The 23,241-nt window shown below is 35.8% G+C and overlaps 1 protein-coding gene and 1 pseudogene across 1 annotated transcript in view; both read left to right on the top strand.

Annotated features, from left to right (window-relative positions):
- The window catches only part of TRIM9 (tripartite motif containing 9), a 147,094-nt gene that overhangs the window by 32,108 nt on the left and 91,745 nt on the right, over positions 1-23,241 (top strand). The gene's annotated exons all lie outside the window — the stretch shown is intronic.
- Positions 11,322-11,747, top strand: LOC110211759 (small ubiquitin-related modifier 2 pseudogene; annotated as a pseudogene).

Genomic DNA, 23,241 nt, shown 5'->3' with positions numbered 1-23,241 from the left:
ATTGGTGATATGACAATGAAGGCTAGGTATACAAGAGAGGATGACAGTGTAGAGTTGAATTATTTCACCAAGGAGTCAAAATAAAGAGAAAAGGAGAGAATTTGCTTTCTTTCTTCCTTTTTCATCTTTTCCTTCTTTCCTTCCTTCCTTCCTTCCTTCCTTCCTTCCTTCCTTCCTTCCTTCCTTCCTTCCTTCCTTCCTTCCTTCCTTTCTTTCTTCCATTTGTCCAAAGATTCATTGATAGATACTGTTACTTATCAAAACAATCAACATGCAGAGATCAGAGGGAAAAATAATCATTATATGCTCATCACAGGCTTATGGTATAAAAAAAAAATTGAGCCAAGAGCAGCACTTTCAAAACTCTTTTGTAGGCTTAATTTATGTCAGCAGGATGGCTACAATTATAATTTTTATAGAAGACAAAAGGGGAAGGTAAGATGGTGCAATGAATAGGTCACTGGGCCTAGAATCAGGAAGATCTGAGTTCAAATCTGACCTCAGACACTTCCTCTTGTGATCCTGAGCAAGTTATTTAACCATGTTTGTCTCAGTTTCCTCGTCTATAAAATGAACTGGAGAAGGAAATGGCAAGTCTAATATCTTTGGCAAGAAAACCTCAAAACAGAGAGTTGGACGCAACTGAACAACAGTAAATATTTATGCATCAAAGAAAAGATGAAGCTGGGGAAGTACCACTATCAGGTAAAACAGTAAATTCATCAGCAAATACTTGGAAATTTAACTAGAAATTACAGACTAACCAATAATACTACAGATACAGCTAGTGACAGGAAATGCTCACCATAAATACAGTTAATAAAGCTGAACCAGAAATTCTTTTATCTAAAGTTTGAGGTCTCAGCTAAATTAACATTATTTGTTTTTAAAAGTAAATGGTGGTATTGAGGCCAATTACTAAAATTAAAAATTCTCTTATGATCCTTTTTATTTCCTTTCCTTCTTTCTTTTTTGTTCTTTCCTTCCCTCCTTTCTTCCTTTTTCCCTTCTTTCCTTTATTTTCTCCTCCCTCCCTCTCTCCTCCCTCCCTCCTTTCCTTCCTTTCCTTCCTTCCTTCCTTCTCTCCCTTTTGGAGTTAAGGATTAAATTTGAGTTAAGGATTAAAGTTTTATATAGAATCTATTGTATTTTAGGTATAAGACCTGGCACATTGAGAATAATTTGAAAAACTTTAAACAAGTAAATACATGACAAACTTAAAATAAATCCCCTTCAAAAATTCCACTGATTAGAAACTGATTTTTTATCTGATTTCAATATGCTTTTAATATACAGTAATATTAGTAGTTGTAATCCTTCCAGAGTGTGAAGTAGAAATACATACATACACACATACACACATTTCATACCTACAGATATAGATAGAGTGCAACTGTGAAGTGATTCAGCAATTCTGGAAAGCAATTTTGAACTATTCTCAAAAAGCTGTTAAACTGGGAGGCAGAGCCAAGATGGCAGAGTAAAGGAAGTGACTCTCCTGAGCTCTCCCCCAAACCTCTCCAAGTACCTGTATTTATTTATTTGTTTTTGGTTAGGCAATTGGGTTAAGTGACTTGCCCAGAGTCACACAGCTAGCAAATGTCAAGTGTTTGGTCTGAGACGGGATTTGAACTCAGGTCCTCCTGACTTCAGGGCCGGTGCTCTATCTATTCCGCCACCTAGCTTCCCTGCCCAAATACCTTTCAAAAACTAATCTAAACAAATTCTAGAGCAGCAGAACCCACAAAAGACAGAGTGAAACAAATTGGAAGGTAAGAAGGAACGATCTGTTGCACCAGGGTGAGAGAGTGAGCCCCAGCAAACTTGGAGCAGGCCTCAGGGCAACTGAATCAGTTGCAGCAGTAACAATTTCTGGACCTCTAAGCCCACAGATGCCAAAGACAACTTGGAAGGTCAGCAGAAAGAGTCTGTTGCACCTGGATGAGAGTGGACCACAGTCCAGTGCAGGCTGTGCCAGCACAGCCCTGGCCCCAGCAAACCTGGAGCAGGCCCTAGGAGTACCTGAAGCAGCATTGGCATCAACAGTGACTGCTTCTGGAGCAGCTCACAGACAGTAAGGGGGTCAAACAACTGGTCAGAAGGAGATTACAGGGGCCTTTTTGCTAGCACTGAGGCAGGACTCTGTTACTTTGCCCATACTTGGATCTGGGTCACAGTCCTGGGTGGCAGTCCCAGGGTGAGGAGGAATAGTAGTACAACATAGCTTGAGGCAGCAGTGGTGTAGGGAGAATCCTCCTCACAATTCCAGGGCAGAAGAGAATGCTTGTGGTTGCTCACAGACCAGACAGGTTAGGAGAGTAGTGAGCACTCTCCTTTGATCATACCACCTTGGAAGAACTGAAAACTTACAGGTCCCTAGAAGTATCTCTGAAAATAGCTGCACAAAGCCCCTGAAACTTGGGACAGCGCACCCTCTACCCTGGAAGCAGAGTCCTATTTTAACAAAGACTTAGAAGTCAAGTAATTGCCTGGGAAATGAGCAAACAAGTAAAATAAAATCTCTGACTAATGAAAGTTACTACAGTGACAAGGAAGCTCAAAACACAATCAGAAGACAAGAAAGTCAAAGCTCCTACATCCAAAGCCTCCAAGACAAATACGAATTGGTCTCAGACCATGGAATAACTCAAAAAGGATCCTGAAAATCAAGTAAGAGAAGTAGAGGAAAAACTGGGAAGAAAAATGATAGTGATTCAAGAAAATTATGAAAAATGAGTCAATAGCTTGGTAAAGGAGATACAAAAAATACTGAAGAAAATAACATCTTAAAAAACCAGACTAGGCCAAATGGTAAAAGAGGTCCAAAAAACCGAATGAGGGAAAGAATGTCTTAAAAAGCAAAATTGGCCAGATGGAAAAGGAAGCCCAAAAGCTCATTAAAGAAAATAATTCCTTAAAAATTAGCATGCAGAAACAAGAATACAAAAGAAAATGAATGAAAAAATAGAACACAATATGAAATATCTCATTGGAAAAACAACTGACCTGGAAAATAGATCTAGGAAAGATAATTTAAAAATTATTAGACTTTCTGAAAGCCATGATAAAAAAAAAAGCCTACCCATGATTTTTCAAGAAATTATTGAGGGAAACTGCCCTAATATTCTAGAACCAGAGGGTAAAACAGAAATTGAGAGAATCCACTGATCACCTGCTGAAAGAGATCCCAAATGAAAATTCCTAGGAATATTATAGCCAAATTCCAGAGTTCCCAGGTCAAGAAGAAAATATTGCAAGCAGCCAGAGAGAAACAATTCAAGTATTGTGGAAACACAAAAAGGATAACACAAAATTTAGCAGCTTCTACATTAAAAGATTGGAGGGCTTGGAATATTCCGAAGGGCGAAGGAGCTAGCATTACAACCAAGAATCACCTACCCAGCAAAACTCAGTATAATCCTTCAGAGGGGAAAAATGGATTTTCAATAAGATAGAGGATTTTCAAGCATTCTTGATGAAAGGATCAGAGCATAAAAAGGTAAACAAGAAAGGAAAATCGTAATAGACTTACTAATTTTAAACCATTTACATTCCTACATGGGAAGATGATATTTGTAACTCACAAGACCTTTCTTATTATTAAGGTAGTTAAAAGGAGCATATATATAGTCAAAGAGCACAGGGATGATATCTAAAAAACAAAATTAAAGGATGAAAGAGAAATGTATCGGGAGAAAGAGAAAGGGAGAGGCAGAATGGGGTAAATTATCTCACATAAAACAGCCAAGAAAAAGCTTTTACAGTGGAAGGAAAGAATGGGGAGGTAAGGGGGAGTGAGTGAACCTTACTCTCATCAGAATTGGCTCAAAGAGGGAATAACATACACACTCAATTCACTGTAGAAATGTATCATACCCTACAGGAGTGTAGGAGGGGAAGGGGATAAGAGAAGAAGAGGGTGATAGAAGGGAGGGAAGACTGGCGGAGGGAATAATCAGAAGCAAAACATTTTTGAGGAGGGACAGGTGAAAGAAGAGAGAGAATAGGATAAATGGTGGGAAGAGGATGGAGGGAAATAGAGTTAGCAATGGGAACTGAAAATATTTTGAAGCAAGTTTCTCTGATGAAGCCCTTAGTTCTCAAACAAATACAGAACTTAGTTAAATTTATAAAAATAAGAGCCTTCCCCCAACAGATAAATCATCAAAACATATAATCGGTTTTCAGATGAAGTAATCAAAGCTATTTATAGACATATTTTTATACTGCATCATACCCATTAAACTGGCTAATAGGACATAAAGGGTAGATGACAAATGTTGAAGGGAATGTGGGAAAAATTAAACTTTAATGCATTGTTAGTGGAGTTGTGAACTAATTCAACCATTCTATAGAGCAATTTGGAACTATGCCCAAAGGGCCATAAAAGCGTGCATACTCTTTGATCTAGCAATACTATTACTAGGCTTGTATACCAAAAGAGATAAAAAAAAAAAAGGAAAAGGACCTATATGTGGAAAATATTTATAGCAGATCTTTCCTGGGGGCAAATAATTAGTAATTAAAGGGATTCCCATCAATTGGAGAATAGCTGAACAAGTTGTGGTATGTGATTATGATGGAATACTGTAGTACTGTAAGAAATGATGAGCAGGATTCTCTCAGAAAAACCTGGAAAGACTTACATGGGCTGATGCAAAGTAAAATATTCTGTCTACAAAGTAACAGCAATATTGTAAGATGATCAGCAGTGAATGATTTAGCTATTCTAAACAATATCATGATCCAAGACAACTCTGAAGGAATTATGATAAAGGGTGCCATCCATCCCCCAGAGAAAGAACTGATGGTGTCTGAATATAGATTGAAGCATACTTTTTTTTAAACTTTATTTTTCTTGAGTTTTTTTCTGTTTTCTTTTACAACATGACTATTATGGATATGCTTTGCATGACTACACATGTATAACTTATATGGAATTGCTTGCCTTTTCAGGGAGGGGGAGGGAAGGAAGGAGAGAATTTGGAACTCAAAGTTTTAAAAATGAATGGTAAAAATTGTTTTTACATGTAACTGGGAAAAAATAAAATACTAAATTAGAATGAAAAAATAAATCTATTAAACTGTGTGTAACTTTTGACCCAGCGACATCGCTACTAGGCCAGTATGCCAAAGAGATAAAAGAGGAAAAGGAGATATATATGTGTATACGTACATATATACACACACACATATATATATATATACACACATACATACATACATATGTATGTATATATATATATATATATATATATGTACAAAAATATTTACAGTAGCTCCTTTCATGGCTGTAAAGTAATACACACACAAGCACATAAACATATGTTTGTATATTTGGCAGAATTCACTTGTGAGTCCATCTGGTACTGTCTGTCAAATTTGTTCATTGCATAACGTTGCTGTTACTGTGTACAATGTTCTCCTGGTTATGCTCACTTTATTCAGCATCAGTTCATGTAAGTCTTTCCAGGTATTTCTGAAGTCTGCTTGCTCACCATTTCTTATGGAACAATAGTATTCCGTTATATTCATATACTGCAACTTGTTCTTTGGCTATAATATTTCTGAGAGTTTTTATTTTGGGTTCTCTTTCAGGCTGTGATCAGTGGATTTTTTTTTTCAGTTTCAATGTTACCCTTTAATCCTTAGTATATTAGGGCAGTTTTCCTTAATAATTTCTTGAAATGTTGTGTTCAATAGCTTTTTTTTTTGATCATGGGTTATAGGTAGTCCAATAATTCTCGAATTACCTCTCCTTGATCTATTTACCAGGTCAATTATTTTTCCAATGAGAAATTTCACATTTTCTTCTATATTTTCATTCTTTCATTCCTCTTATTTTGTTTTATTGTTTCTTGATGTCTTGTGGAGTCATCAGCTTCCACTGCCCAGTTCTTCTTTTTAAAGAATTATTTTCTTCAGTTAGCTTTTGTGTACCTCCTTTTCCATTTAGCCAATTCTTTTTTTTCACAGCATTTTTCTCCTCATTGGATTTTTGTACCTCTTTTACCACTTGGCCTAGTCTGTTTTTTAAGGTGTTGTTTTCTTCAGTATTTTTTGTGTCTCCTTTACCAAGCTACTGACTTTTTTTTCCATGATTTTCTTCCATCACTCTCATTTCTCTTCTCAATTTTTCCTCTATCTCTTTTACTTGATTTTAAAAATCCTTTTTGAGCTCTGCCATGGCCTGAGACAAATTAATTACTTTTGAGGCTTTGTATGTATTAGTTTTGACATTGTTGTCTTCTTATGAGTATGTGTTTTGATCTCCTTTTCATTGTAGTAACCCCATAGTCACAAATTTTCTGTTGTTTGCTCATTTTACAGCCTATTCCTTGATTTAAACTCTTTGCTAAAATGGGCTCTGCTTCCTGAAAGGATGGCACACTTTCCCGAGCTTTAGGGTTTTAGTCCAGCTCTTTTCAAAGATACTTTTAGGGATTTGTAAGTTTTCACTTTTTCCAAGGTAATATGATCTAAGGAAAAGTGTTTACTACTTTCTTGGCCTGTGCTCTGGTCTGTGAGTGACCACAAGCACTCTTTTCTGCCCTGGAACTGTGACTTGGGTGTCTGCTCCCCTGTGGCCTCAAGTTCTGGTGGGCTAGTGCTCCTCTGCCCTGGGACTGCCAGATCCAAGTATGGGCAATGCAACAGAGTCCTGCCCCACCCTCCACACACCAGCAAAGAGACTTTTGTAATCTCTTTCTGATCAGTTGTCTGACCCCCTTACCATCAGTGGACTAAGAGATATGGAAACAGTCACTGCCACTGCTGATTCAGTCATTCCCAAGGCCTACTCCTGGTTTTCTGAGGCCTGTGCTGGTGTGCCTTGCACTGGACTGTGCTTTACTCTCACTCTGGTGTGACCGACCTTTCCTACCCACCTTTTAAGTTGTTTTGGGCCAGAAAATTGTTCTCTTCATCCTTTTGTGGGTTCTGTCGCTCCAGAATTTGTTTGGAGGCATTATTTTAAAGGTATTTGGAGGGGAATTACCAGAGCTCAGGTGAGTTCTTGCCTTTTCTTAGCTATCTTGGCTCTGCCCCTGTGCTAAGTGCTTTTAATAAATTATCTCATTTGATACTTACAATAACCCTAGGAGGTAGGTACTATTGTTATCCTCATTTTACAGTTGAGGAAACTTAGACAAACAGAGGTTAAAGGAGTCAAGCAGGGTCAGAGAAATAATTCCCCCCAAAATGCTTGCAAGTTGTACCTTTTAGGCACAGATATTCCCACCCTAAAAACTTGTAGTGCAATTTGCTTTCACAAAAGGTGAGCAATCTTGATCTATTTAAATGCAAAAGAATAATATGAATATTTCTACTTGATAATAACAATCTAGTGATTTCAGATTTATCACATTAAATCTAATATCAGAATTAATACAGGAATCAGTAATGCAGAATATATTATCATATCAATACTTATATGGAATTTAACAATACAAAAAGTATCAGTATTTAAATAGTCAAACATAACAAATGACAAGTTCACAAAATTACACCAATGGAATTGACTTGTGAAGGAATATACACTGGGAAAATAATTGACTATACATTTACATCCTAAAAAATATATTATCCAATTTCTGTAGGATCTGGTAGTCCAAGTAATTTAAAATCTAAAGTCCTGGGTAGAGAATCTTTCTAGGGGTCCTTGAAAATGTGAATGGCCCAATTTTAACCCAGATAAGACCTTAGATAAAACAATGACTACCATGGCCCCCCCTGCATGAAGGCCAAGTGTGTTACATTTCACCCTTCTGCCACCAGGTTTTTTTGGTACCTTCAAGGATGTTTGGAAATCTAGACTCTCTGCCATTGGCTCCAACTCCTACTTGATAGTTATATGAAGTAAATCCCCTGTATCCTAAATCCATTCAGTCACTAACAGATTAGCTTTTAGGCAGAAATATTTAATTGAAAGGTATAAAAACAAATATACAAACATACTCCACGATATGTAGGAGGCATATACCCCCACTTTTCCCTCATACTACTTCAGTCTCTGGGTATGGGAAAGGAATTAAATTCATACCTTAGCTCAACTGTTGCAGAGTCCAGGCCCAATTTCCAAATCCAAGATTCCCTTTGGACTTAAGTCTCAGGCTTCTTAATACTTCTCTGTTGGGCTGGTTAATTTCAGTATCCTACCTGGAATTCTTAGAATGTGATGTTTATGTTCTTTTTTTTTAGACATGACATTTGAGTAGTCCAATGATGCTTATTTTTTTCTCCCCAATATGTTTTCCAAGTCTGTTGTTTTTACTATGAGATTTTATGCATTTTCTTCTATTTTTTCTCAGTCTTTTGACTTTGTTTTATATTTCTTGTGGCTCATGGATTCATTAGCTTCTAATTTGTCCATTCAAATTTTCAGGGAGTTTGTTTCTTCTTGTGCAAAGGTGTTAATTTCCTTTTCTGTTGGTTCTTCCATAATTCATTTTTCCCAGTACTTTTCCCTAAAATGTTCTCATTTCCATCTATTAGTTCTCTTTAAAACTCTTGCTTAAAATAAATAAATAAATAAAAACTCTTGCTTCATCTCTTTCAGGAATTCTAATTGAATTTATGTCCAGGTTTTATTTCACTTTGTAGCTTTGTTGCAGATATTTTAGAATCATTCTCTTCTGGGTTTGCGTCTTGAGCATCCCTGTCACTAGAATAACTTTTAAGTGTCAATTTATGCTGCTAAAAATACCATGAATACCCGTGGATCTGGAAAAAATATAACAAGAACCAAATGACAAAAACATCTCCCCTCCCAAATCAGAGATCATACTTTCCCTTCTAATATTCAGTAGCAGAGTGTCCTCAAATTCAAATCATTTACTAAAAGTATTCATCCCAACGAGTGCATTTTCAAATGTTGTGTAGTCATTGGATGAGATAATTCCTTGCTATAGGACATGTTTCAACTACCATTACATTCATATACCACCATAGGCTATTCATTGTTTCCAGCTCTTTAACGTTATAAAAAGAGCTGCTATAAATGTTTTTGGTGTGAAGGTGGGTCTCTTTTCCTTTTCTTTAATCTTGTTGGGGTATAGGCCTAGTGATAGTATCACTAGGTCAAAAGGTATTCCTAGTTTAGTATTCCCAAGTTTAGGCATAATTCCAAATTGCTTTTCAGAATGACTTTACTGATTCTAAGTACCTTCCAGTCTTTGTTATTTTCCTTTTTTTTCCCCTTTAGCCAGCTTTGCCAATGTGATATGTGTGAGTTGGAACCTCAGATTTGCTTTAATTTGTAATTTTCTAATTGTTAGTGATTGGGAGCACCTTTTAAATATGTATATTGATAGCTTGGACTTATTTCTTTGAAAACTACCTTCTTATCATTAGGCCATTTGTCAACTGGATAATGACTTTTGTTCTTTTAAATTTGAATCAGCTCCTTATATATCTAAGAAATGAGACTTTCATCAGAGAAACTTTATGCAAAGATTTTTTTTGTAGTTAACTGTTTTCCATTTAATTTTAATTCATGTTTATATAAAGTTTTAAATTTTATATGATAAAAATTGTCTATTTTATCTTCTTAATTCTTTCTACTACCTTGTTTGATCTTCGACTCTTCTCCTAAACATAGTTCCAAAAGGAAATATTTTTCTTACTCCTCTAATTTTCTTTTTAATTGTGTGATCATTTTTTAAATCTAGGTCATGTATCCATTTAGATTTTCTTGGTATGGTTTGAAGCATTGGTCTACATCTAATTTCTGTTAGACTGCTGTATGGTTTTCCTAGTGGTTTTTGTTGACTAGTTCAGTCTATAGACCAATAGGTGGAGTCTTTTAGATTATCAAATACCAGGCTACTAAGTTTGTTTTCTTCCCTGTGTTGTAGTCAATCTATTTCTCTGATTGTCCTCTTAATGTTTAACCAGTACTAAATACATTTGGTAACTACTGTTTTATCATATAGCTTGAGATCTGATACTACTAGACACTCTCATTCTATTTTTTTCATTATTTCTCTTGTTTCTCAAGATGACTTTCTGTAGAGGGCCAATCTTAAGAGTCTGGTATGGGTTTAAGATCCAGGACAGAGTTTGACCTTTGCCCAGGCTTTCACCCAAAGGTCTCAATAATTAAGAAGCACGGCTCTCCAATCTCTCCCTGTTAGGAGGTTCCTGAGACATTCCTTCTCACTCTTTGAACCTTAGATTTACATATTCACTCCTCTATACAGGCACCAGGAAAAAGCCTTGGAATTTACAACTTTATCTAGGAACTCTGATAAGGAGGAAATGTATGTTATCACATCCTTAGCAGATGTTTTGGGAGTGTCTCATGGGGAGGACTCTGAAGTTAGGATGGATTTTCTCTATATATCCTGTACCCTCAGAAAAATAAACTGAGTCAGTTTTTCTGCTCCTCCTGGCCCACTTCATGTCTTATTTCATGCCTTTCCATTTGGTGTACTATCTGGTTGCGGGCAACAACTTTCATTATTATTTTACTAAATGTAGGTATACTTCTATAAACTATGTATATAAAATTATGCATATTTCTGTAAACTAATCCTTGGTGGTTTGATCAATATAATACTGACTTAGTACATTAATTTAAATATTATTGTCCTCTTGTTCTGCTTTGTTTTGTTTTGTTTTGGTGAGGCAATCAGGGTTGTGACTTGCCCATGGTCACATAGCTAGTAGGTATCAAGAGTCTGAATCCAGATTTGAATTCAGGATATTATTGTCATTTTGATATACTTACTGAATCTATCCATGAGCAATTAATAATTCTGTATTCAGACTTTATCTTTATTTTTTATCTGTATTTATATATCTATATTAAATTAGTCTTTATTTCTGTACAGAATGTTTTGTGGTTCTATTCATAAAATTCCTGTTTGTATCTATGTAGGCAGACTTTCAATATTTTCTGCATTCTGTTTTTATTTTTAAGTGGAATCTCTATATTTCTTCCTGCTGAGTTTTTTAAAAAATATATACAGAATAATATTTATTTATGTAGATTTATTTAATATTCTGCAAATTTGCTGGTTATTTTAAAATTATTTATTGAAACAATAACTTCAGCATTCTACTTAATGTTCTCAATGTAAACAATCATTTCCTCTGTTAAAAACATTAAATTGGCTCAGTACCTCCTCCTCCTCCTCCTCCTCCTCCTCCTCTTCCTCCTTCTCCTCCTCCTTTTCCTCACCATCACCATCAACATCTTCCTCCTCGTCCTCCTCCTGCTCCTGCTCCTGCCGCTACTGCTTCTCCCCCTGTTCCCTTGGAGCGGACCATTCTGGTGCCTCTTTCGTGAAGCGTCGGCTGAGGAGAACCCCGGACTCGCCATGGCCGACGAAAAGCCGAAAGAAGGTGTCAACGACCACATTAATTTGAAAGTGGCAGGGCAAGGTAGTTCGGTGGTGCAATTTAAGATTAAGAGGCACACACCACTTAGTAAACTAACGAAAACCTATCGTGAACGACAGGGTTTGTCAATGAGGCAGATCAGATTCTGATTTGATGGGCAACCAATCAATGAAACAGACACACCTGCACAGTTGGAAATGGAGGATGAAGATACAATTGATTTATTCCAGCAGCAGACAGGAGGCGCTTACTAAAAAGAGAACATGCAACTCCACTCCAGAACTGTGCTCCCAAGGAAAACAATACATTCACAATTAGAAAACCAAGATTTGGTTCATCTACATCCTGACTGCTGCAGCATAGTTTTCTCTCTTCTTTGATTCCCTTCCCTCATTCCTTTATTGTACATATAGTAACTGATGTATGTGCACAGGCATAATGCGCGTTTTTTTTTTTGACTAAATGGCCAATGGTGTGTTATGATCAACATCAAATGGAGATGGGGGGGGGAGAAACAAACTGGTTCTGTGAAAATATCCCTTTTCTCCATTAGTGGCATGCTCATTCAACTTTTATCTTTATATTCCAGTAAGTTATTTTGCTCTCACAGTTTAACAACAACAACAACAACAAAAAAAAAAACCCACAAAAAAATTCTTCCATACCTTGTTTGATTGGATAATTTCAATGTTTTTCTTTTATCATTGTAAAACCAAGGACGATTTTATAACTTTTTTGTATGTAGCTGTTACATGTAGGGCAATCTCTGTCTCTCAGTAGGGATAAATTACTATAAAAAATTGATTCTAGATAGTTTTCCCTTCAAGTCAAACATCTTGTTGTTTAAATAAGCTTCTTGTTTCAAATAAAAAAATCATTAAATTGTTTCCTCTTTCAATTTATTTTTCTTGTCTTATTTTTATACCTATATCAAATAATACATATCTTTTCTTTACTCTTTTTTTTTCTTTTTTTTGGCTAGGCAATGGGGTTAAGTGAGTTGCTCAGGGTCACACAGCTAGTAACTGTCAAGTGTCTGAGGCTGGATTTGCACTCTGGTCCTCCTGACTCCAAGGCCAGAGCTCTACCCCCTGCGCCACCTAGTTGCCCATTTTTCTTTACTCCTCATCTTATTGGAAAGGTCTCTAGCTTATCTCTATTACGAATGATACTAGCATTTGGTTTTATATAGATACCATTTACCATATTAAGGAAAGCTCCATTTATTCCTATGCTTTATCTAATTTTGTCAAGTTTTTTTCTCCCTATTTATTTTGTAGAGTCACATAGTTTTATTGCTCTTGTTAATGTAGTCCAGGAGTTGGCAAACTTTTTGTGTAAAAGATAAGATAGTAAATATTTTATGTTTTGTGAGTCAAGAGGCAAAATCAAGGATATTATGTAGACATTTATAGAAAAAGAGAGAAAATAAATTTTCATGAATTTTCTATTGATGAAATTCAAAATACAATAACAATGATAATATAAAATACAAAATTTTTTCAATACCAATCTACCAATGAGAAGAATGGATTTTTTTTTTATGGAATAAATTTTCTTCTAATTAGAGTTCAAAGTTAGTGTTCCCTGTCATCAAAATCAATTGCAAATGCTCATCTGTCAAGTAAGCACTGAGATTTTATATGTTTGATCTTTTCAATATCTTTTCATATGGGCAGGTACTATAAAATACTGATATCAATGAGAATGTGATTTTAATTGAGTCTATTCACTTACAAGACATTTATAGAATTCTATTAGATTCTTCTCCTGCTACCTGCCTTTTAGTATGTCATTAGATTGTAGATTGATCAGTTTCAAATGAAGATGAGGTGGAAACTCGTCAACTGTACAATTAAATGGATTGTGAAATATGGAAAAAATTTTGCACTTGCATTGAGATATGAAAAATGCTGCTGGAACTGAAAATATATCTGCTGAAAACATAACCACAATAAATTTATGGCAATAGAGACTTTGCTTGTTTTAACTTTTGAGAGCATGGTAAATATATAAAGCAGCTTGGAATTACTTGTGATTCAAACAACATTCACGTCATTAAATTGACTTTACTGCAATATAAATTTATTATATAAGTACTGTTTTGCTTTATTACTTCAGTTGAATTTGGGAAATATTATAAAGTTTACAGCAACAGCTAATTTCTAAAACCATTTGGTGTTTGATAATAGTGTTGAGGGTAGCACTAATTTAGAAAATTTTAAATCTAGGAGCTAAGTTTAAAAAAATGTAATAAAACTTTCCCCATCTTCTTGCCTTGACACAATTGGTACGAGTTGGTTTTTAAAAATTATTGCAGCATGGTGATATGTATGACATTTGAAACATTGTCAAGTTATAACTGCATCACTTGAATTTGTAGTGCATTGAGCATGAGAGCAAAGAGATGAGAGAGCTATACTACATATGGTCTCTGTCTCATTTACTCAACTCTTCATTTGTAGAATCAAAGTAGCCATAGATAATATGTAAACAAATGAACATAGTTGTCTTCCAATTAAATTTTATTTAAAATGTAAAAAATCATTTTTAGCTCACAGGTCATACAAAAACAGGTGACATGCCAGATTTAACCCACAAGATATGTTTGTGGACCCTTGATATGGACTATTAGGTTTATAGTTTTCCTAATATTGAATCATCCTTGCATTCCTGATATACATTAAAACTAGACATAATGTATAATCTTTTAAAATTCTGTTCTATACCCTCTTTGGTGAACTTTTATTTAAAATTTTGTGTTGATATTCATTAAGGATGGTGTATCTATATAGCTTTCTTTTTCTGTTTTGCCTCTCCCTGGTTTAGGGGTGCAGATTATATTTATGTTATGGAAAGAATTTGGCAGAGTCCCTTCTTTTGCTATTGTTGTAACCAGTTGATCTAGTGTTGGAATGAGTTGATCTTTGAATATTTGATAAAATTCACTTGTAAATCCATCTGGTCCTGAGGGCTTTTTCTTTGGGAATTCACTTATGGTTTGTTCACTTTCTTTTTCTAAGGTTGGGTTATACGACTTCTCAATTTTTTGGTCTGTTTACCTAACTGTTTCATAGTTTTGTAAGTATTCATCCATTTAATTTAAGTTGTTGAGCAAATTAGTTTTAATAATCTGTTTTATTCCTTTTTTGGTGTATCTATTCTTTTTATTTTTGACACCAGTAATTTCATTTCTCTTTTTCTTTAAAAATCAAATCAGTTAATGGATTATCTATTTTTCCCCTACTATCAGGGGTGTTTGGAAATCCACTCTTCATTTCATTAAAGGCCAATTAGCATTATATTCAGCTTTGCTGACTAAGTTATTCTTGGGATATGAGACAAACTCTGCATTCCTTCAATGTGTTTGCTGCTCAATTGTGTATGATCCTGACTGTAGTACCTCAGAAACTGAATTTAGAGTGAATGTAAATAGCAATTGTTTCTCTTTTGGCCAGAAATCCTGAGGGTCTTCCTCTCCCAATTTGATTTTTTTTTTTGGATTAAAGGGGCCATCTCTTGGTTCATTTTTTAAATAGCCCTAATCACTGAATGGGCATGGCCTCAGTCAAAGTGAGAATGCTTAAAAAGACCAAGGTCTCCTGAGCCATCTCCATTTGTCCTGATCTATATCTCGCAACTGGACCCAGAAGACTCCAGAGGAGAAAGTGAAGCTGGTGACTTTGCACAGCCCTCCCTCATTTAAATACAATTGACTTGCAAGTCATGGCATCATCTTCCTGATGTCATAGTCCTCTTCAAGAATGAAAGACAAACCAGAAGATGTTGATTTATACATAGTTTCTGCTATACAGTTTTCCAGTTTTCTCAGCCGTTTTTGTCAAATAGTGAGTTCTTGCCCCAAAAGCTGGAGTCTTTTGGGTTTATCACACACTAGTTTACTATGGTCATCTACTACTGAGTCTTGTGTACCTAATCTATTCCACTGATCCACTTTCTATTTCTTAAGCCATACCAGATAATTTTGATGATTACATTACATTTATAATATAGTTTGATATCTGGTACAACTAGGCCACCTTCCTTCACATTTGTTTTCATGAATTCTGTTGATATTCTTGATCTTTTGTTCTTCCAGATGAATTTTGTTATTATTTTTTCTAGGTCTATAAACTGTTTTTGGTAGTTTGATTGCATGGCACTGAATAAGTAAATTAATTTACATTGAATTGTCATTTTTATGTTGGCTCAGCCAGCTCATGAGCAATTGATATTGTTCTAATCATTTAGTTGTGACTTTATTTGTGTGAAACATGTATTGTTGTTGAGTTCATATAATTCCTGGGTTTGTCTTGACAGGCAGACTCCAAAGTATTTTGTATTGCCTACAGTTAATTGAAATAGAATTTTTTCATCTATCTCTTGCTGCTGGGCTTTATTAATCATATACAGGAGTGCTGATGATTTATCTGGGTTCATTTTATAGCCTGCAACTTTGCTAAAGTTATAATTATTTCATCTAGTTTTTTAGTTGATTCTCTAGGTATGAGGTATGATTCTTTAAGTATACTATCATATCATCTACAAAGAGTGATAGTTTTGTTTCTTCATTGCCTATTATCATTCTTTTAATTTCTTTTTCTTTTGTTATTGCTATAGTTCATATTTCTGGTACAATACTGAATAATAATAGTGAAAATGAGCATCCTTGCTTCACCTCCATCTTATTGGGAAAGCTTCTAGCTTATTCCCATTATAAATAATGCCTGCTGATGGTTTTTAGATAGATGCTACTTATCATTTTAAGGAAAGCTCCATTAATTAATTAATTTTAAATCTGTCTTTCGATGAGTCTTTATTAAATGTAATTCTTATTGCAAAATGATCTGAAAAGGATGAATTTAATATTTCTGCCTTTTTGCATTTGATTATGAGGTTTTAATGGCCAAACACATATCATTTTTTTGTGTAAATTGAGCCTCACTCTCACCTGAACTGGTAAGAGGAGTTAAAAGTACACAAAATACCAAAATACATTTCACTCTATATGGATGGGTGGAAAAAGGAGAATCAATCAATAAATATTTATTAAGTGCCTGCTGTATGTCAAGCACTGTGCTAAACACTGGCGATACAAAAATAGGTAAAAGATAGCCCCTGACCTTAAGGAGCGTGCAATATAATGGGGGAGACAACATGCAAGCAAATACATACAAAGCAAGCTATAAGAAGGGCAATGCCAAGGAATGTTCAAATTATTGAACAATTGTGCTCATTTTACATGCCAAAAAGGTCATGCTTAAAATTCTGCAAGCTAGGCACCATGTGAACTGAGAAATACCAGAAGAGCAGCCTGGTTTTCAAAGAGGCAGAGGAACTACAGACCAAATTGGTGACATTTACTGGATTACAGAGGTTGCAAGGGAGTTTCAGAGAAAAAAAATCTTTAGAATTGGGCCATAAACTGATCTTTTTCAATCCAGTGTCCACTGTTGGGTTTTCCAAATTTGCTGGCACATTGAGTGCAGCACTTTAAACAGCATCATGTTTTAGAGTTTAAGTAGCTCAGATGGAATATAAGGCTATAACCAGCCTTATAATAAGCAATGCTTCCTAAGGCCCACTTGATTTCATCCTCCCAGATGTCTGGCTCTAGTAACCACACCATCATGGTTATTAGTGATATTAAGGTCTTTCTTGAACACTTCTTTTATGTATTTTTGACACCTCTTCTTAATCTCTTCTAATTCAATTAAGTCTCTACCATTTTTTGTCTTTTATCATGTTCATTTTTGCATTAGACATTCCCCTGATATCTCTAATTTTCTTGAAGAGATGTCTTGTCTTTCCCATTCTGTTGTTTTCTTCTATTTATTTGCATCACTCATTTAAAAAAACCACTTTTCTCTCCTTGCTATTCTCTGGAATTCTGCATTCAGCTGGGTATGTCCTTCCCCTTCTCCTTTTCTTTCACTTTCCTTCCTTCCTCTCTTATTTGTAAAGCCTCATCAGATAGCCATTTTGCTTTCCTGTTCTTCTTTTTCTTTGGAATGTTTGTTTTTTGTTGTTGTTGTTGTTGCCTTCTGTTCAGTACTGCAAACCGCTGTCCATGGTTCTTCAGGCTCTCTACCAGGTCTAATTCCTTAAATGTATTCATTTCATATTCATAATGGATGTTATTTAGGCCTACTTCCTTCCATTTATGTCTGAATTTTGCAATGAGAAATTCTTGACAAATCTATGGCAAATTTTGTCTACAATGAATGTGACATCTTCTGGGGGTATCATTTCTAGATGATGTTATAGATCTTCCTAGAACTATGTCAAGATCTACACTGCATAAGAATCTGGAATGTAAGATCTATGACCCAAGGCGAGACACGGCAGTACAGTGGATAGAGCTCTGGGCTTAGTGTCAGGAAGACTTGAGTTCAAATCTGGCCTCAGACACTTATTAGCTATCTGACCCTGGGAGATAGAAAGATTCAAGATTAACTTTGGCCTCCAACATCAGTAATTGGAGCACAGACTTATATTACTGTGATGTTGAACACTTTGCCTTGGATTCACACAGATATCATTCTGTTACTTTTGAGATTATACCATAGTACTGTACACTTTTCTCACCCTTTTATTGACTTATGAGGGCTACTCCATTTCTTCTAAGGGATTCTTGCCCAAAGTAGTATATGTAGCAATAACCTGAATCAAATTCACCCCTTCCTTTCCATTTAAGTTCACTGACACCCAAAATGCTGATGTTGAATCTTTCTATTTCCCAGGGTCACACAGCTAGTAAGTGTCTGAGGCCAGATTTGAACTCCAGTCTTCCTGACACTAGGCCCAGAGCTCTACCTACTGGAGCACCTAGCTTTCCTGTCTTACCTTGGTTCATAGATCTTATATTCCAGAGTCCTATGCAATGTTGATCTTGACAGCATCAGATTTTCCTTTTGTTGCCAGAGAAGTCCACAAGTGAGCTTCCCTTTGAATTTGACCCAGCCACTTCATTAGAACTGGAGCTACTTATAGCTGTCCTCTGTTCTCCCCCAATAGTGTATTGGACACCCCTCTGACCTAAGAGGCTCATCTTCTGATGTAATCTCTTTTATCATTTTAATACTGTCCATGGGGTTCTCTTTGCAAAGATAATGGAGTGGTTTACCATTTCCTTCTTCAGTAGATCACCTTTTGTCAGAACTCTATTATAATTGGTCCATCTTGGGTAATAGCTCATAGTTTCATTGAGCTAGGCAAGCTTTCCCCTTCTTAATGCAATCCAAGATTGAATTCTCCTTTTGGCTATTGCACCAAACTGTTTACTTATTGAGCTTGAAGTCCATTCAAATTCACAAATCTTTGTCAGAACAACTACTATCTAAACATGCCTTTCCCCTATCTTATACATGTGAAGCTGATTTTTCTGTGTCCAAGTGCAAGATTTTATTTTAATCCCTATTGAATTTCGTTGTACTAGATTAGTTCCAATGTTTTCTAGATCCTTTTGTATCTTGACTCTGTCATCCACTGTGTTAGCTTTCCCCTTTAGTTTTGTGTCATCTTTAAATTTCACAAGCATACCATGCCTATATCCAAGTCATTTACAAAAATATTAAACATCACAAAGGCCACTTGAGAGAAATCCACTAGAGACCTCTTGCCATATTGTTATTGAATCATTACCAACTATTCAGTACAGCCATCCAACCAGTTCTGAATTGATTTGATTGTATCATAACTGAATTGAGTCTTTTCCACCATCAGAGGATGATACTTCATCAAAACCTTTGCTAAAACTTAAATGATTTCCACAGCATTCATCTCATCAACTTATCCTGTCAAAAAGGCAAATGAAGTTAGGGAGGCAGGACTTATGCTTAATGCTGGCTCTTGGTAATCACTGTTTCTCTTTCCAGATGTTTACTAACCATCTTTTTATTGATCTGTTCTGGAATATTTTCAAGAATAAAATGTCATTATTAAGTATATTACAATCAGTAGTTATTTCTGGGTTGTGTATTGATGAAATAATAAAAGATCTATTTCTCCCCATAGAATTATATTCAGTCTTGCAGAATAAGTTATCCTTGATTGTAAGCCTTTTTCATTTGCCTTTTGGTATATTGAATACCAGCATTTTCCCCCTTTAATTATAGCATAGTCTTATACAAATATGGAGTGTTAATACTTGTACACTTTCTTTCTGATTGCTTGTGGTATTTTTTTTTCTGTGACCTGGAGGCTCTAGATATTGCCTATAATAGTTCTTCTAATTTTCAATTTACTATTTCTTTAAATAGCCAGTGTATTATTTCTATTTTTATTTTGCCCTCTAATTCTAATAGCTCTGGGCAGTTTTCTTTTATTCTTTCTTGAAGCATGAATTGTTTTTGCTTGGTCATCTTTTATAGACAGTTCAATGATTCTTAAATCAACTCATCTCAACCTGATTTTTGGGTAATTTGTTTTTGGTAGTAGATAACTCACTTATTCTACTCTTTAATTCTTTTGACTACTTTAATATTTCTTTTTTGTCTTCTTGAATCATTGATTTCTGTATATTCTATTTTTGGGTGTCCACTACTTTGTCCATATTTTCCACCTTCTGTTCTAAGTATTTTTCTTCCATTTCTTCCCTCAAGAGCTCTATTTTTTTTTGCTTCCTTTTTTTCTCCATCCACTCTTGCAGTGCTTATGGCCAAGTCATTTTTTTCTTCCCCTGAAGCTCTACTTGTGTTAACTGTGAAGTTATTCTTTCTTCTGGTCTTCTCTTAACTCTTAGCATTTCTATGTTGTATTAATAGTCAATAAATATTGACTAAAGACCTGGTATGTGCCAGGCATTATGTTAAGTGCCTGGAATACAAATAAAAAGAAGAAAGACAGTTCATACCATCATCTGAAGCTTAAACTCTCAAGGGAGAAGACAATATGCTAAAGGAAGTTGAAAAGGGGGTGAGATGCCAGAAGATACCTGGCTTGGAGGTATGATGTTCATGGAGTTGAAGCCAAGGAGATCAGCTGATAGAAAATGAGGAGTTAGCAAGAAAAATCTGAGCCCTCTCTAAAGGAAGGCTTTCGGAGCAGTTTTTTGCTCCAGCCTCCAGTCTCCCAAATAGAAGGGAGAGGAAACTAAGGGTGCTGAGAAGTTGCTTAGCGTCAAAGCTGAATCAATGATAGAATTCTCTTCTATTTACACATCTCTAGCCTCAGTTTCTGGATTAGGACTCTACCAAGAGCAGATTTGGCCATCTCCTACACTTTTACACGGGATAAGTAGGTCTTGGTCCACTTCTTTTTACATTCTGGGTGTTACTGCCACTGCCCTAACACACTTCTAGATATAATAGATCCATCTTGATCTCCCTTCTTGCCCTTCATCACAACTTTGTCTTAGACAAGAGGTAGTTAAACCCAGTGCTGGAACTACACCTCACATTTTACTTCAATCCCTGGTGTCTGAATTCATCTGCTTATGGCCCAGTACGGCTCCTATCCTCAAGCCCATCTCCATTTCCTTCTCCCTATTCAGGGATTTGTCTTTGTCCCCTGGTATGCGAATACATTCCATAGGCCCTACCAAATATTAAAGCTCACTCTGACTTTAGGCTTCTTGGAAATCCCTATGGCGCGCTACATAGCCCTTTCATCTTTTTTACCTGGCAACTGGCTTTATCACCTGCTGCAACTCTAACATAATAATAGAAGTAAGGTTCACATGCTTCCAAAATATCACCTTCATGTCTCCCACCCTTTCCATAATCACCTATTAGGAATTGGCTTTTCCCCCTGCTGCAACCCTCAACACGTTGATGCTGAAATTCCTTCTGATTTTAGCCACCATTTATAAGAGCTTGTACTAGCTTCAGGCACCTATCCCTAATCCCTCACGCCTCCCTGGAATGTCTGTAGACTTCTGGGTTTTTTTATTCTTGTGCATCCCTAGACTGGATAGAACAGATTATTTGTGGGGGGCTTTTTTGGTTTTCTTGAATTGTTATATCACCTAACACTCTTGTTCATCTTTGACAAGGTGTTTCTCAGGGAAGCTGAGCTTGGTTAAACTTTTCTCATCATTGTATTTACCAAAGATTCTTAGCTAAAACTACTTCATGTTGTCGTATAACATTTTATGAATTCAGGATCCTTGACTAAAAAGTTTCAGTATTTAGTGTCAAGTGATTACATCTTCAAAATAGGTAACCTAACTGTGCTGATTTTATAAACTTCATCATTAAACCAATAGTGTAGAGGCTTTACTCCATCAGTGAAACTTCATTATGAAATAACTCAATATTAGGCCTGAATCTTGTTATTCTTTGGTATCTTCCTGTTTCTTACTAAAGCGTATTCTACCTTCATTGGCAGAAAAGGAAATGCATATATATTCAAATTTACCAGTGACCTCTCAATTGCCAAATCTAATGGTCTTTTCTCATTTCTCATCCTTCTTGACCTCTCTGCAGCCTTTGTCATTGTCAGGTCATCTTCTCCTGAATACTCTCTTCTAAGTTTTCATGAAACAACTGTCTTCTGGTTTTCCTCCTGTCTGACCACTCTTTTTCAGTCTTCATTGCTGGATCTTTATCCAGGCTACATTAAGTAACCACAGACTCTCTCAGTCCCCCTTCTCTTACTCTATAGTATCTCTTTTTGTAACCTAGCCATTTCCTAATATTACATTTGAAAATTAAGGTAAACTAAGACAATAAAGTTTTGAGCACATTCATTTTATTGGTGAGACAGCAAAATGGATCAACAACGCAGTGGGTCTTGGTCTCCTCCGCAAACCCTACAAGGTAGGCCTTCATATAGTTTTGGGAAATATAAGAGAACAAAGGATAGGAAGCATCACAAGTAGAAAACAATATGATTGGTCACAAAGTCTGAAGCATCATAGGTGGCAAAAACAATATAATTGGCAGGACATCTGGGGCTAGCAACAACATCTCCTTTCATCCTGCTGTCAGAAAAGGTTGATTTATAGAGTCCATCTGCTTGTCAGTTGAACAGAAATAACAAGACTTCTTGGCACCCAACCTGCATTCTGTAAGGCTTGTTAGTAAGATAGCAGATCTCCCTTAATTGTACATTGATAAGTAAGGCTATTTAGAGATGAAGTATTTCTTTGAGTTAAGATGATTTATAGGACAACTGAATTTTAAACTAACTCAGAGAGGGAAAACTGAACTTCTGGACTCATGAACTGCTGAACTTGACTCAGAAACAAAGAAACATGGCTTAGGCTGTTAGAGAATTACAGAATGGAATCAATACAAAATACTAAATTAATATCTAATTTTCTCACTATGGATTCAATTTTCATGTCTTTGGAGCTAATTTTCTGATCTATTTATCCAGCCCTAACCTCTCTCCTGACCTCTAGTATTGCATCACAACACTACTTATTTGACATCTCAAACCGTATGTCCTATATACAGCTTAAACTCAAAATGTGCAAACTAAACTTACTATCTTTCTCCAAAAAATTTCCACTTTTCTCAACTTCCCTATTACTGTTGAGGGCACCATTTCCTCCTAGTTATGCAGGCTTATGACCTAGGACTCATCCTCAGCTCCTTACTTTCTCATCCTCTATGTCCAATCAGTTACCAAGTCCACTTAATTCTACCTTCAAAACATCTGTCTCGAACACTGCCACCATTTGAGGGCAGACTCTCATCACTACATATCTGGACTATTACAATAGCCTTTGGTTGGTGTCCCTGCTTCAAGTCTCTCCCCACTCCAGTCTATCCTCCACTCTGCTATCAAAATGATCTTCATAAAGCTCAAGTCTAACCCTGTCATCTCTATTCTATAATCTCCAATGGTTCCCTATTACCTCTAGGATTAAGGATAAAAAATTGGCTTTTAAAGCCCTTCATAACTTGACCCCCTGTTACCTTTCCAATCTTTTTACATTTTACTACATAG

The sequence above is a fragment of the Phascolarctos cinereus genome, unplaced genomic scaffold (genome assembly GCF_003287225.1).
Source record: "Phascolarctos cinereus isolate Bilbo 61053 unplaced genomic scaffold, phaCin_HiC Scaffold_2;HRSCAF=192, whole genome shotgun sequence".
Classification (NCBI taxonomy): domain Eukaryota; kingdom Metazoa; phylum Chordata; class Mammalia; order Diprotodontia; family Phascolarctidae; genus Phascolarctos; species Phascolarctos cinereus.
The sequence above is the reverse complement of the archived record's forward strand: the minus strand, read 5'-3'. Positions and strand labels throughout refer to the sequence as shown.